Below are 14,916 nucleotides of genomic sequence, written 5' to 3'. Positions count from 1 at the left end.
TCTGCAGGCAGGCACCTGGCCATGATATCCCGCAGTGGCACGAGGGAAAAGAAAAGTCTCCTTCGAGCCGGATTTGAACAAGCGACCTAAGGATCGCCTTATTAACAACTACAGTCCTCCGCTCTACCAACTGAGCTATCAAAGGTGCTATGCTAAAGGGTTGGACTGAAAACTGACAAGTGCGTTTAGGACAGACTCTCATGCACTCCTATGATTGCAGAGCGAGTACATCCGGCAAAAGCCTAGCCCTAGCCCCTGAACTTAATCCTATCTCCTTCCTTTCAGACATAGCTGAAAACGGTGGCCCTGGTGGTCTAGTGGCTAGGATTCGGCACTCTCACCGCTGCGGCCGGGTTCGATTCCCGGTCAGGGAAGTGTGTGCTTTCTTGCACACCAAGTCCTCTACAAGACTCTGGAAAGTCCCCCCCCCAACCAGATGCTGGGCTGTGTAGGTTGAAGGAATGTAAAGCGTCCTCCTTCTGCTACTTCCTTTTTTGCCAAACTTCTAAACGACACGTTGCTGCCTCATTCACCACCTCCACACACCCACACCAGCGTGGCTTTATGTTTTCAAGTCTGCAAGTCTTTTAGGGAGGCAAGATAAAGTTTGAGAAATTTGAATGGAACAATGTAAATGATCCGTCACTGCCTTCAGCATATTGCACTCTGGCATGCCAGTGCATCTGCAGGCAGGCACCTGGCCATGATATCCCGCAGTGGCACGAGGGAAAAGAAAAGTCTCCTTCGAGCCGGATTTGAACCAGCGACCTAAGGATCGCCTTATTAACAACTACAGTCCTCCGCTCTACCAACTGAGCTATCGAAGGTGCTATGCGAAAGGGTTGGACTGAAAACTATCAAGTGCGTTTAGGACAGACTCTCATGCACTCCTATGATTGCAGAGCGAGTACATCCGGCAAAAGCCTAGCCCTAGCCCCTGAACTTAATCCTATCTCCTTCCTTTCAGACGTAGCTGAAAACGGTGGCCCTGGTGGTCTAGTGGCTAGGATTCGGCGCTCTCACCGCTGCGGCCGGGTTCGATTCCCGGTCAGGGAAGTGTGTGCTTTCTTGCACACCAAGTCCACTACAAGACTCTGGAAGGTCCCCCCCCCACCCACATGCTGGGCTGTGTAGGTTGAAGGAATGTAAAGCGTCCTCCTTCTGCTACTTCCTTTTTTGCCAAACTTCTAAACGACACGTTGCTGCCTCATTCACCACCTCCACACACCCACACCAGCGTGGCTTTATGTTTTCAAGTCTGCAAGTCTTTTAGGGAGGCAAGATAAAGTTTGAGAAATTTGAATGGAACAGTGTAAATGATCCGTCACTGCCTTCAGCATATTGCACTCGGGCATCCCAGTGCATCTGGAGGCAGGCACCTGGCCATGATATCCCGCAGTGGCGCGACGGAAAAGAAAAGTCTCCTTCGAGCCTGATTTGAACCAGCGACCTAAGGATCGCCTTATTAACAACTACAGTCCTCCGCTCTACCAACTGAGCTATCGAAGGTGCTATGCTAAGGGATTGGACTGAAAACTGACAAGTGCGTTTAGGACAGACTCTCATGCACTCCTATGATTGTAGAGCGAGTACATCCGGCAAAAGCCTAGCCCTAGCCCCTGAACTTAATCCTATCTCCTTCCTTTCAGACGTAGCTGAAAACGGTGGCCCTGGTGGCCTAGTGGCTAGGATTCGGCGCTCTCACCGCTGCGGCCGGGTTCGATTCCCGGTCAGGGAAGTGTGTGCTTTCTTGCACACCAAGTCCGCTACAAGACTCTGGAAAGTCCCCCCCCCCAACCAGATGCTGGGCTGTGTAGGTTGAAGGAATGTAAAGCGTCCTCCTTCTGCTACTTCCTTTTTTGCCAAACTTCTAAACGACACGTTGCTGCCTCATTCACCACCTCCACACACCCACACCAGCGTGGCTTTATGTTTTCAAGTCTGCAAGTCTTTTAGGGAGGCAAGATAAAGTTTGAGAAATTTGAATGGAAAAATGTAAATGATCCGTCACTGCCTTCAGCATATTGCACTCTGGCATGCCAGTGCATCTGCAGGCAGGCACCTGGCCATGATATCCCGCAGTGGCACGAGGGAAAAGAAAAGTCTCCTTCGAGCCAGCGACCTAAGGATCGCCTTATTAACAACTACAGTCCTCCGCTCTACCAACTGAGCTATCGAAGGTGATATGCTAAAGGGTTGGACTGAAATTGACAAGTGCGTTTAGGACAGACTCTCATGCACTCCTATGATTGTAGAGCGAGTACATCCGGCAAAAGCCTAGCCCTAGCCCCTGAACTTAATCCTATCTCCTTCCTTTCAGACGTAGCTGAAAACGGTGGCCCTGGTGGTCTAGTGGCTAGGATTCGGCGCTCTCACCGCTGCGGCCGGGTTCGATTCCCGGTCAGGGAAGTGTGTGCTTTCTTGCACACCAAGTCCACTACAAGACTCTGGAAGGTCCCCCCCCCACCCACATGCTGGGCTGTGTAGGTTGAAGGAATGTAAAGCGTCCTCCTTCTGCTACTTCCTTTTTTGCCAAACTTCTAAACGACACGTTGCTGCCTCATTCACCACCTCCACACACCCACACCAGCGTGGCTTTATGTTTTCAAGTCTGCAAGTCTTTTAGGGAGGCAAGATAAAGTTTGAGAAATTTGAATGGAACAGTGTAAATGATCCGTCACTGCCTTCAGCATATTGCCCCAGGGCATGCCAGTGCATCTGGAGGCAGGCACCTGGCCATGATATCCCGCAGTGGCGCGAGGGAAAAGAAAAGTCTCCTTCGAGCCTGATTTGAACCAGCGACCTAAGGATTGCCTTATTAACAACTACAGTCCTCCGCTCTACCAACTGAGCTATCGAAAGTGCTATGCTAAGGGATTGGACTGAAAACTGACAAGTGCGTTTAGGACAGACTCTCATGCACTCCTATGATTGTAGAGCGAGTACATCCGGCAAAAGCCTAGCCCTAGCCCCTGAACTTAATCCTATCTCCTTCCTTTCAGACGTAGCTGAAAACGGTGGCCCTGGTGGTCTAGTGGTTAGGATTCGGCGCTCTCACCGCTGCGGCCGGGTTCGATTCCCGGTCAGGGAAGTGTGTGCTTTCTTGCACACCAAGTCCACTACAAGACTCTGGAAAGTCCCCCCCCCCAACCAGATGCTGGGCTGTGTAGGTTGAAGGAATGTAAAGCGTCCTCCTTCTGCTACTTCCTTTTTTGCCAAACTTCTAAACGACACGTTGCTGCCTCATTCACCACCTCCACACACACACACCAGCGTGGCTTTATGTTTTCAAGTCTGCAAGTCTTTTAGGGAGGCAAGATAAAGTTTGAGAAATTTGAATGGAACAGTGTAAATGATCCGTCACTGCCTTCAGCATATTGCACTCGGGCATGCCAGTGCATCTGGAGGCAGGCACCTGGCCATGATATCCCGCAGTGGCGCGACGGAAAAGAAAAGTCTCCTTCGAGCCTGATTTGAACCAGCGACCTAAGGATCGCCTTATTAACAACTACAGTCCTCCGCTCTACCAACTGAGCTATCGAAGGTGCTATGCTAAGGGATTGGACTGAAAACTGACAAGTGCGTTTAGGACAGACTCTCATGCACTCCTATGATTGTAGAGCGAGTACATCCGGCAAAAGCCTAGCCCTAGCCCCTGAACTTAATCCTATCTCCTTCCTTTCAGACGTAGCTGAAAACGGTGGCCCTGGTGGCCTAGTGGCTAGGATTCGGCGCTCTCACCGCTGCGGCCGGGTTCGATTCCCGGTCAGGGAAGTGTGTGCTTTCTTGCACACCAAGTCCACTACAAGACTCTGGAAAGTCCCCCCCCCCAACCAGATGCTGGGCTGTGTAGGTTGAAGGAATGTAAAGCGTCCTCCTTCTGCTACTTCCTTTTTTGCCAAACTTCTAAACGACACGTTGCTGCCTCATTCACCACCTCCACACACCCACACCAGCGTGGCTTTATGTTTTCAAGTCTGCAAGTCTTTTAGGGAGGCAAGATAAAGTTTGAGAAATTTGAATGGAAAAATGTAAATGATCCGTCACTGCCTTCAGCATATTGCACTCTGGCATGCCAGTGCATCTGCAGGCAGGCACCTGGCCATGATATCCCGCAGTGGCACGAGGGAAAAGAAAAGTCTCCTTCGAGCCGGATTTGAACCAGCGACCTAAGGATCGCCTTATTAACAACTACAGTCCTCCGCTCTACCAACTGAGCTATCGAAGGTGCTATGCGAAAGGGTTGGACTGAAAACTGACAAGTGCGTTTAGGACAGACTCTCATGCACTCCTATGATTGCAGAGCGAGTACATCCGGCAAAAGCCTAGCCCTAGCCCCTGAACTTAATCCTATCTCCTTCCTTTCAGACGTAGCTGAAAACGGTGGCCCTGGTGGTCTAGTGGCTAGGATTCGGCGCTCTCACCGCTGCGGCCGGGTTCGATTCCCGGTCAGGGAAGTGTGTGCTTTCTTGCACACCAAGTCCACTACAAGACTCTGGAAGGTCCCCCCCCCACCCACATGCTGGGCTGTGTAGGTTGAAGGAATGTAAAGCGTCCTCCTTCTGCTACTTCCTTTTTTGCCAAACTTCTAAACGACACGTTGCTGCCTCATTCACCACCTCCACACACCCACACCAGCGTGGCTTTATGTTTTCAAGTCTGCAAGTCTTTTAGGGAGGCAAGATAAAGTTTGAGAAATTTGAATGGAACAGTGTAAATGATCCGTCACTGCCTTCAGCATATTGCACTCGGGCATCCCAGTGCATCTGGAGGCAGGCACCTGGCCATGATATCCCGCAGTGGCGCGACGGAAAAGAAAAGTCTCCTTCGAGCCTGATTTGAACCAGCGACCTAAGGATCGCCTTATTAACAACTACAGTCCTCCGCTCTACCAACTGAGCTATCGAAGGTGCTATGCTAAGGGATTGGACTGAAAACTGACAAGTGCGTTTAGGACAGACTCTCATGCACTCCTATGATTGTAGAGCGAGTACATCCGGCAAAAGCCTAGCCCTAGCCCCTGAACTTAATCCTATCTCCTTCCTTTCAGACGTAGCTGAAAACGGTGGCCCTGGTGGCCTAGTGGCTAGGATTCGGCGCTCTCACCGCTGCGGCCGGGTTCGATTCCCGGTCAGGGAAGTGTGTGCTTTCTTGCACACCAAGTCCGCTACAAGACTCTGGAAAGTCCCCCCCCCCAACCAGATGCTGGGCTGTGTAGGTTGAAGGAATGTAAAGCGTCCTCCTTCTGCTACTTCCTTTTTTGCCAAACTTCTAAACGACACGTTGCTGCCTCATTCACCACCTCCACACACCCACACCAGCGTGGCTTTATGTTTTCAAGTCTGCAAGTCTTTTAGGGAGGCAAGATAAAGTTTGAGAAATTTGAATGGAAAAATGTAAATGATCCGTCACTGCCTTCAGCATATTGCACTCTGGCATGCCAGTGCATCTGCAGGCAGGCACCTGGCCATGATATCCCGCAGTGGCACGAGGGAAAAGAAAAGTCTCCTTCGAGCCAGCGACCTAAGGATCGCCTTATTAACAACTACAGTCCTCCGCTCTACCAACTGAGCTATCGAAGGTGATATGCTAAAGGGTTGGACTGAAATTGACAAGTGCGTTTAGGACAGACTCTCATGCACTCCTATGATTGTAGAGCGAGTACATCCGGCAAAAGCCTAGCCCTAGCCCCTGAACTTAATCCTATCTCCTTCCTTTCAGACGTAGCTGAAAACGGTGGCCCTGGTGGTCTAGTGGCTAGGATTCGGCGCTCTCACCGCTGCGGCCGGGTTCGATTCCCGGTCAGGGAAGTGTGTGCTTTCTTGCACACCAAGTCCACTACAAGACTCTGGAAGGTCCCCCCCCCACCCACATGCTGGGCTGTGTAGGTTGAAGGAATGTAAAGCGTCCTCCTTCTGCTACTTCCTTTTTTGCCAAACTTCTAAACGACACGTTGCTGCCTCATTCACCACCTCCACACACCCACACCAGCGTGGCTTTATGTTTTCAAGTCTGCAAGTCTTTTAGGGAGGCAAGATAAAGTTTGAGAAATTTGAATGGAACAGTGTAAATGATCCGTCACTGCCTTCAGCATATTGCCCCAGGGCATGCCAGTGCATCTGGAGGCAGGCACCTGGCCATGATATCCCGCAGTGGCGCGAGGGAAAAGAAAAGTCTCCTTCGAGCCTGATTTGAACCAGCGACCTAAGGATTGCCTTATTAACAACTACAGTCCTCCGCTCTACCAACTGAGCTATCGAAAGTGCTATGCTAAGGGATTGGACTGAAAACTGACAAGTGCGTTTAGGACAGACTCTCATGCACTCCTATGATTGTAGAGCGAGTACATCCGGCAAAAGCCTAGCCCTAGCCCCTGAACTTAATCCTATCTCCTTCCTTTCAGACGTAGCTGAAAACGGTGGCCCTGGTGGTCTAGTGGCTAGGATTCGGCGCTCTCACCGCTGCGGCCGGGTTCGATTCCCGGTCAGGGAAGTGTGTGCTTTCTTGCACACCAAGTCCACTACAAGACTCTGGAAAGTCCCCCCCCCCAACCAGATGCTGGGCTGTGTAGGTTGAAGGAATGTAAAGCGTCCTCCTTCTGCTACTTCCTTTTTTGCCAAACTTCTAAACGACACGTTGCTGCCTCATTCACCACCTCCACACACCCACACCAGCGTGGCTTTATGTTTTCAAGTCTGCAAGTCTTTTAGGGAGGCAAGATAAAGTTTGAGAAATTTGAATGGAACAGTGTAAATGATCCGTCACTGCCTTCAGCATATTGCACTCGGGCATGCCAGTGCATCTGGAGGCAGGCACCTGGCCATGATATCCCGCAGTGGCGCGACGGAAAAGAAAATTCTCCTTCGAGCCTGATTTGAACCAGCGACCTAAGGATCGCCTTATTAACAACTACAGTCCTCCGCTCTACCAACTGAGCTATCGAAGGTGCTATGCTAAGGGATTGGACTGAAAACTGACAAGTGCGTTTAGGACAGACTCTCATGCACTCCTATGATTGTAGAGCGAGTACATCCGGCAAAAGCCTAGCCCTAGCCCCTGAACTTAATCCTATCTCCTTCCTTTCAGACGTAGCTGAAAACGGTGGCCCTGGTGGCCTAGTGGCTAGGATTCGGCGCTCTCACCGCTGTGGCCGGGTTCGATTCCCGGTCAGGGAAGTGTGTGCTTTCTTGCACACCAAGTCCACTACAAGACTCTGGAAAGTCCCCCCCCCCAACCAGATGCTGGGCTGTGTAGGTTGAAGGAATGTAAAGCGTCCTCCTTCTGCTACTTCCTTTTTTGCCAAACTTCTAAACGACACGTTGCTGCCTCATTCACCACCTCCACACACCCACACCAGCGTGGCTTTATGTTTTCAAGTCTGCAAGTCTTTTAGGGAGGCAAGATAAAGTTTGAGAAATTTGAATGGAAAAATGTAAATGATCCGTCACTGCCTTCAGCATATTGCACTCTGGCATGCCAGTGCATCTGCAGGCAGGCACCTGGCCATGATATCCCGCAGTGGCACGAGGGAAAAGAAAAGTCTCCTTCGAGCCAGCGACCTAAGGATCGCCTTATTAACAACTACAGTCCTCCGCTCTACCAACTGAGCTATCGAAGGTGCTATGCTAAAGGGTTGGACTGAAAACTGACAAGTGCGTTTAGGACAGACTCTCATGCACTCCTATGATTGTAGAGCGAGTACATCCGGCAAAAGCCTAGCCCTAGCCCCTGAACTTAATCCTATCTCCTTCCTTTCAGACGTAGCTGAAAACGGTGGCCCTGGTGGTCTAGTGGCTAGGATTCGGCGCTCTCACCGCTGCGGCCGGGTTCGATTCCCGGTCAGGGAAGTGTGTGCTTTCTTGCACACCAAGTCCACTATAAGACTCTGGAAGGTCCCCCCCCCACCCACATGCTGGGCTGTGTAGGTTGAAGGAATGTAAAGCGTCCTCCTTCTGCTACTTCCTTTTTTGCCAAACTTCTAAACGACACGTTGCTGCCTCATTCACCACCTCCACACACCCACACCAGCGTGGCTTTATGTTTTCAAGTCTGCAAGTCTTTTAGGGAGGCAAGATAAAGTTTGAGAAATTTGAATGGAACAGTGTAAATGATCCGTCACTGCCTTCAGCATATTGCCCCAGGGCATGCCAGTGCATCTGGAGGCAGGCACCTGGCCATGATATCCCGCAGTGGCGCGAGGGAAAAGAAAAGTCTCCTTCGAGCCTGATTTGAACCAGCGACCTAAGGATTGCCTTATTAACAACTACAGTCCTCCGCTCTACCAACTGAGCTATGGAAAGTGCTATGCTAAGGGATTGGACTGAAAACTGACAAGTGCGTTTAGGACAGACTCTCATGCACTCCTATGATTGTAGAGCGAGTACATCCGGCAAAAGCCTAGCCCTAGCCCCTGAACTTAATCCTATCTCCTTCCTTTCAGACGTAGCTGAAAACGGTGGCCCTGGTGGTCTAGTGGCTAGGATTCGGCGCTCTCACCGCTGCGGCCGGGTTCGATTCCCGGTCAGGGAAGTGTGTGCTTTCTTGCACACCAAGTCCACTACAAGACTCTGGAAAGTCCCCCCCCCCAACCAGATGCTGGGCTGTGTAGGTTGAAGGAATGTAAAGCGTCCTCCTTCTGCTACTTCCTTTTTTGCCAAACTTCTAAACGACACGTTGCTGCCTCATTCACCACCTCCACACACCCACACCAGCGTGGCTTTATGTTTTCAAGTCTGCAAGTCTTTTAGGGAGGCAAGATAAAGTTTGAGAAATTTGAATGGAACAGTGTAAATGATCCGTCACTGCCTTCAGCATATTGCACTCGGGCATGCCAGTGCATCTGGAGGCAGGCACCTGGCCATGATATCCCGCAGTGGCGCGACGGAAAAGAAAAGTCTCCTTCGAGCCTGATTTGAACCAGCGACCTAAGGATCGCCTTATTAACAACTACAGTCCTCCGCTCTACCAACTGAGCTATCGAAGGTGCTATGCTAAGGGATTGGACTGAAAACTGACAAGTGCGTTTAGGACAGACTCTCATGCACTCCTATGATTGTAGAGCGAGTACATCCGGCAAAAGCCTAGCCCTAGCCCCTGAACTTAATCCTATCTCCTTCCTTTCAGACGTAGCTGAAAACGGTGGCCCTGGTGGCCTAGTGGCTAGGATTCGGCGCTCTCACCGCTGTGGCCGGGTTCGATTCCCGGTCAGGGAAGTGTGTGCTTTCTTGCACACCAAGTCCACTACAAGACTCTGGAAAGTCCCCCCCCCCAACCAGATGCTGGGCTGTGTAGGTTGAAGGAATGTAAAGCGTCCTCCTTCTGCTACTTCCTTTTTTGCCAAACTTCTAAACGACACGTTGCTGCCTCATTCACCACCTCCACACACCCACACCAGCGTGGCTTTATGTTTTCAAGTCTGCAAGTCTTTTAGGGAGGCAAGATAAAGTTTGAGAAATTTGAATGGAAAAATGTAAATGATCCGTCACTGCCTTCAGCATATTGCACTCTGGCATGCCAGTGCATCTGCAGGCAGGCACCTGGCCATGATATCCCGCAGTGGCACGAGGGAAAAGAAAAGTCTCCTTCGAGCCAGCGACCTAAGGATCGCCTTATTAACAACTACAGTCCTCCGCTCTACCAACTGAGCTATCGAAGGTGCTATGCTAAAGGGTTGGACTGAAAACTGACAAGTGCGTTTAGGACAGACTCTCATGCACTCCTATGATTGTAGAGCGAGTACATCCGGCAAAAGCCTAGCCCTAGCCCCTGAACTTAATCCTATCTCCTTCCTTTCAGACGTAGCTGAAAACGGTGGCCCTGGTGGTCTAGTGGCTAGGATTCGGCGCTCTCACCGCTGCGGCCGGGTTCGATTCCCGGTCAGGGAAGTGTGTGCTTTCTTGCACACCAAGTCCACTACAAGACTCTGGAAGGTCCCCCCCCCACCCACATGCTGGGCTGTGTAGGTTGAAGGAATGTAAAGCGTCCTCCTTCTGCTACTTCCTTTTTTGCCAAACTTCTAAACGACACGTTGCTGCCTCATTCACCACCTCCACACACCCACACCAGCGTGGCTTTATGTTTTCAAGTCTGCAAGTCTTTTAGGGAGGCAAGATAAAGTTTGAGAAATTTGAATGGAACAGTGTAAATGATCCGTCACTGCCTTCAGCATATTGCACTCGGGCATGCCAGTGCATCTGGAGGCAGGCACCTGGCCATGATATCCCGCAGTGGCGCGAGGGAAAAGAAAAGTCTCCTTCGAGCCTGATTTGAACCAGCGACCTAAGGATCGCCTTATTAACAACTACAGTCCTCCGCTCTACCAACTGAGCTATCGAAAGTGCTATGCTAAGGGATTGGACTGAAAACTGACAAGTGCGTTTAGGACAGACTCTCATGCACTCCTATGATTGTAGAGCGAGTACATCCGGCAAAAGCCTAGCCCTAGCCCCTGAACTTAATCCTATCTCCTTCCTTTCAGACGTAGCTGAAAACGGTGGCCCTGGTGGTCTAGTGGCTAGGATTCGGCGCTCTCACCGCTGCGGCCGGGTTCGATTCCCGGTCAGGGAAGTGTGTGCTTTCTTGCACACCAAGTCCACTACAAGACTCTGGAAAGTCCCCCCCCCCAACCAGATGCTGGGCTGTGTAGGTTGAAGGAATGTAAAGCGTCCTCCTTCTGCTACTTCCTTTTTTGCCAAACTTCTAAACGACACGTTGCTGCCTCATTCACCACCTCCACACACCCACACCAGCGTGGCTTTATGTTTTCAAGTCTGCAAGTCTTTTAGGGAGGCAAGATAAAGTTTGAGAAATTTGAATGGAACAGTGTAAATGATCCGTCACTGCCTTCAGCATATTGCACTCGGGCATGCCAGTGCATCTGGAGGCAGGCACCTGGCCATGATATCCCGCAGTGGCGCGACGGAAAAGAAAAGTCTCCTTCTAGCCTGATTTGAACCAGCGACCTAAGGATCGCCTTATTAACAACTACAGTCCTCCGCTCTACCAACTGAGCTATCGAAGGTGCTATGCTAAGGGATTGGACTGAAAACTGACAAGTGCGTTTAGGACAGACTCTCATGCACTCCTATGATTGTAGAGCGAGTACATCCGGCAAAAGCCTAGCCCTAGCCCCTGAACTTAATCCTATCTCCTTCCTTTCAGACGTAGCTGAAAACGGTGGCCCTGGTGGCCTAGTGGCTAGGATTCGGCGCTCTCACCGCTGTGGCCGGGTTCGATTCCCGGTCAGGGAAGTGTGTGCTTTCTTGCACACCAAGTCCACTACAAGACTCTGGAAAGTCCCCCCCCCCAACCAGATGCTGGGCTGTGTAGGTTGAAGGAATGTAAAGCGTCCTCCTTCTGCTACTTCCTTTTTTGCCAAACTTCTAAACGACACGTTGCTGCCTCATTCACCACCTCCACACACCCACACCAGCGTGGCTTTATGTTTTCAAGTCTGCAAGTCTTTTAGGGAGGCAAGATAAAGTTTGAGAAATTTGAATGGAAAAATGTAAATGATCCGTCACTGCCTTCAGCATATTGCACTCTGGCATGCCAGTGCATCTGCAGGCAGGCACCTGGCCATGATATCCCGCAGTGGCACGAGGGAAAAGAAAAGTCTCCTTCGAGCCAGCGACCTAAGGATCGCCTTATTAACAACTACAGTCCTCCGCTCTACCAACTGAGCTATCGAAGGTGCTATGCTAAAGGGTTGGACTGAAAACTGACAAGTGCGTTTAGGACAGACTCTCATGCACTCCTATGATTGTAGAGCGAGTACATCCGGCAAAAGCCTAGCCCTAGCCCCTGAACTTAATCCTATCTCCTTCCTTTCAGACGTAGCTGAAAACGGTGGCCCTGGTGGTCTAGTGGCTAGGATTCGGCGCTCTCATCGCTGTGGCCGGGTTCGATTCCCGGTCAGGGAAGTGTGTGCTTTCTTGCACACCAAGTCCACTACAAGACTCTGGAAGGTCCCCCCCCCACCCACATGCTGGGCTGTGTAGGTTGAAGGAATGTAAAGCGTCCTCCTTCTGCTACTTCCTTTTTTGCCAAACTTCTAAACGACACGTTGCTGCCTCATTCACCACCTCCACACACCCACACCAGCGTGGCTTTATGTTTTCAAGTCTGCAAGTCTTTTAGGGAGGCAAGATAAAGTTTGAGAAATTTGAATGGAACAGTGTAAATGATCCGTCACTGCCTTCAGCATATTGCACTCGGGCATGCCAGTGCATCTGGAGGCAGGCACCTGGCCATGATATCCCGCAGTGGCGCGAGGGAAAAGAAAAGTCTCCTTCGAGCCTGATTTGAACCAGCGACCTAAGGATCGCCTTATTAACAACTACAGTCCTCCGCTCTACCAACTGAGCTATCGAAAGTGCTATGCTAAGGGATTGGACTGAAAACTGACAAGTGCGTTTAGGACAGACTCTCATGCACTCCTATGATTGTAGAGCGAGTACATCCGGCAAAAGCCTAGCCCTAGCCCCTGAACTTAATCCTATCTCCTTCCTTTCAGACGTAGCTGAAAACGGTGGCCCTGGTGGTCTAGTGGCTAGGATTCGGCGCTCTCACCGCTGCGGCCGGGTTCGTTTCCCGGTCAGGGAAGTGTGTGCTTTCTTGCACACCAAGTCCACTACAAGACTCTGGAAAGTCCCCCCCCCCAACCAGATGCTGGGCTGTGTAGGTTGAAGGAATGTAAAGCGTCCTCCTTCTGCTACTTCCTTTTTTGCCAAACTTCTAAACGACACGTTGCTGCCTCATTCACCACCTCCACACACCCACACCAGCGTGGCTTTATGTTTTCAAGTCTGCAAGTCTTTTAGGGAGGCAAGATAAAGTTTGAGAAATTTGAATGGAAAAATGTAAATGATCCGTCACTGCCTTCAGCATATTGCACTCTGGCATGCCAGTGCATCTGCAGGCAGGCACCTGGCCATGATATCCCGCAGTGGCACGAGGGAAAAGAAAAGTCTCCTTCGAGCCAGCGACCTAAGGATCGCCTTATTAACAACTACAGTCCTCCGCTCTACCAACTGAGCTATCGAAGGTGCTATGCTAAAGGGTTGGACTGAAAACTGACAAGTGCGTTTAGGACAGACTCTCATGCACTCCTATGATTGTAGAGCGAGTACATCCGGCAAAAGCCTAGCCCTAGCCCCTGAACTTAATCCTATCTCCTTCCTTTCAGACGTAGCTGAAAACGGTGGCCCTGGTGGTCTAGTGGCTAGGATTCGGCGCTCTCACCGCTGCGGCCGGGTTCGATTCCCGGTCAGGGAAGTGTGTGCTTTCTTGCACACCAAGTCCACTACAAGACTCTGGAAGGTCCCCCCCCCACCCACATGCTGGGCTGTGTAGGTTGAAGGAATGTAAAGCGTCCTCCTTCTGCTACTTCCTTTTTTGCCAAACTTCTAAACGACACGTTGCTGCCTCATTCACCACCTCCACACACCCACACCAGCGTGGCTTTATGTTTTCAAGTCTGCAAGTCTTTTAGGGAGGCAAGATAAAGTTTGAGAAATTTGAATGGAACAGTGTAAATGATCCGTCACTGCCTTCAGCATATTGCACTCGGGCATGCCAGTGCATCTGGAGGCAGGCACCTGGCCATGATATCCCGCAGTGGCGCGAGGGAAAAGAAAAGTCTCCTTCGAGCCTGATTTGAACCAGCGACCTAAGGATCGCCTTATTAACAACTACAGTCCTCCGCTCTACCAACTGAGCTATCGAAAGTGCTATGCTAAGGGATTGGACTGAAAACTGACAAGTGCGTTTAGGACAGACTCTCATGCACTCCTATGATTGTAGAGCGAGTACATCCGGCAAAAGCCTAGCCCTAGCCCCTGAACTTAATCCTATCTCCTTCCTTTCAGACGTAGCTGAAAACGGTGGCCCTGGTGGTCTAGTGGCTAGGATTCGGCGCTCTCACCGCTGCGGCCGGGTTCGATTCCCGGTCAGGGAAGTGTGTGCTTTCTTGCACACCAAGTCCACTACAAGACTCTGGAAAGTCCCCCCCCCCAACCAGATGCTGGGCTGTGTAGGTTGAAGGAATGTAAAGCGTCCTCCTTCTGCTACTTCCTTTTTTGCCAAACTTCTAAACGACACGTTGCTGCCTCATTCACCACCTCCACACACCCACACCAGCGTGGCTTTATGTTTTCAAGTCTGCAAGTCTTTTAGGGAGGCAAGATAAAGTTTGAGAAATTTGAATGGAACAGTGTAAATGATCCGTCACTGCCTTCAGCATATTGCACTCGGGCATGCCAGTGCATCTGGAGGCAGGCACCTGGCCATGATATCCCGCAGTGGCGCGACGGAAAAGAAAAGTCTCCTTTGAGCCTGATTTGAACCAGCGACCTAAGGATCGCCTTATTAACAACTACAGTCCTCCGCTCTACCAACTGAGCTATCGAAGGTGCTATGCTAAGAGATTGGACTGAAAACTGACAAGTGCGTTTAGGACAGACTCTCATGCACTCCTATGATTGTAGAGCGAGTACATCCGGCAAAAGCCTAGCCCTAGCCCCTGAACTTAATCCTATCTCCTTCCTTTCAGACGTAGCTGAAAACGGTGGCCCTGGTGGCCTAGTGGCTAGGATTCGGCGCTCTCACCGCTGTGGCCGGGTTCGATTCCCGGTCAGGGAAGTGTGTGCTTTCTTGCACACCAAGTCCACTACAAGACTCTGGAAAGTCCCCCCCCCCAACCAGATGCTGGGCTGTGTAGGTTGAAGGAATGTAAAGCGTCCTCCTTCTGCTACTTCCTTTTTTGCCAAACTTCTAAACGACACGTTGCTGCCTCATTCACCACCTCCACACACCCACACCAGCGTGGCTTTATGTTTTCAAGTCTGCAAGTCTTTTAGGGAGGCAAGATAAAGTTTGAGAAATTTGAATGGAAAAATGTAAATGATCCGTCACTGC

The 14,916-nt window shown here is 50.8% G+C and overlaps 2 non-coding genes across 2 annotated transcripts; both read right to left on the bottom strand.

The window, feature by feature from the left end:
* Positions 1-740: 740 nt before the first annotated feature.
* trnay-gua (transfer RNA tyrosine (anticodon GUA)) lies at positions 741-827 on the bottom strand. Its single transcript is given in 2 exon segments — positions 741-776; positions 791-827. It is a non-coding gene; the product is annotated as a tRNA-Tyr (tRNA).
* A 3,314-nt stretch (positions 828-4,141) lies between these two features.
* Positions 4,142-4,228, bottom strand: trnay-gua (transfer RNA tyrosine (anticodon GUA)). The gene is given in 2 exon segments: positions 4,142-4,177; positions 4,192-4,228. It is a non-coding gene; the product is annotated as a tRNA-Tyr (tRNA).
* Positions 4,229-14,916: the final 10,688 nt, after the last annotated feature.

This window comes from Hoplias malabaricus, unplaced genomic scaffold (assembly GCF_029633855.1).
Source record: "Hoplias malabaricus isolate fHopMal1 unplaced genomic scaffold, fHopMal1.hap1 scaffold_54, whole genome shotgun sequence".
NCBI classification, from domain to species: domain Eukaryota; kingdom Metazoa; phylum Chordata; class Actinopteri; order Characiformes; family Erythrinidae; genus Hoplias; species Hoplias malabaricus.
Note: the sequence above shows the minus strand (reverse complement) of the source record. Positions and strands in the feature narration are given on the sequence as shown.